At 39.2% G+C, this 1,206-nt stretch overlaps 1 non-coding gene across 1 annotated transcript; it reads left to right on the top strand.

The window, feature by feature from the left end:
- The first annotated feature begins 445 nt into the window (after positions 1–445).
- TRNAS-CGA (transfer RNA serine (anticodon CGA)) lies at positions 446–527 on the top strand. Its single transcript has one exon. It is a non-coding gene; the product is annotated as a tRNA-Ser (tRNA).
- The last annotated feature ends 679 nt before the right edge of the window (positions 528–1,206 follow it).

Below are 1,206 nucleotides of genomic sequence, written 5' to 3'. Positions count from 1 at the left end.
CTTGCTCCTGCTTTCTGCCAATTTAGAAGAGCATTCAAAACCCATTTTTTTAAACTTGCCTACCCATCTTCTTCTGTCTTTTGATACCATCACTATTTCCCACCACTACATATCTCCTCTTCCTATTGTGCGTTAATTCCCCCACCTACTAAATTGTAAGCTTTTGGGGGCAGGGTCCTCTCCTCCAGTGTCACTGTCTATATTTGTATGTCATTTTCAACCCCTATTTAATGTACAGCGCTGGGTAATATGTTGATGCTACATAAATCCTGTTTAATATTAATAATATTATTAATAATATTAATATTATTAATAATCAACGGCAGCTTTTTGTTTATGCAAAAGAAAACCAATTGGCTTAGTGACCATTGGTTGATATTAAAAGGTCAACATAGCAAAAGCAAGTTTGGATTGATGCATTAGGAATTAAGAACTTTGGTGACTAGTACTTGTGGCCGAGAGGTTAAGGCGATGGACTCGAAATCCATTGGGGTTTCCCCGCGCAGGTTCTAATCCTGCCAACTACGACCCCTTGTAGCTTAGGACTTGGTTCTTCTGTGTCCTGTTGATTATAATGGTCTGCATGCTTGGGAATTTTAAGATACTACACATATAGTTCTTTGATTAGTAGTGGTTAGTTACTGCAACTTGCATGTTGTTAGTTTGATAAAACCGAAAGTGCTGACTTAGTAGCTGATGAGTAGCCTTTGTTTAAAATCTTANCAAACAAGGTCAGTTTCTTGTGTCTTATATAATACTGGAAAAAACAGCTGTAAACAAGTGTTGGACCTCAAAAGTATATTATCAACAAAATCAAAGGCATAAGTTTTCACGCTGCCTGTCAGCCATATCATCATGGATGTCTGACCGAATTCAGAAACTGAACCTGGATAAAACAGTGCTCATCATCACATATCCCCCTTCAAAGTCTAAATGTCCCTCTGACAAATTTCCATCTGTTCACAACACTGTTATTTGTCCCTCACCTCTGGCATGTTGTCTTGGGGTCATCTTTGACTCTGCCCACTCACTTACCCCCCATATTCAAAACATTTTCAGGTCTTGTCACTTTCACCTACGCAACATCTCAAAAATTCGCCTCTACCTGTCTTCAGAGACCAGAAAACTCCTTGTACACACTCTCATCATCACTTGTCTGAACTACTGTTACATCCTCCTCTCTGGTATTCCACTAACCCAACTCTC

The sequence above is a fragment of the Pyxicephalus adspersus genome, chromosome 4 (assembly GCF_032062135.1).
Source record: "Pyxicephalus adspersus chromosome 4, UCB_Pads_2.0, whole genome shotgun sequence".
NCBI classification, from domain to species: Eukaryota; Metazoa; Chordata; class Amphibia; order Anura; family Pyxicephalidae; genus Pyxicephalus; species Pyxicephalus adspersus.
The sequence above is the reverse complement of the archived record's forward strand: the minus strand, read 5'-3'. Positions and strand labels throughout refer to the sequence as shown.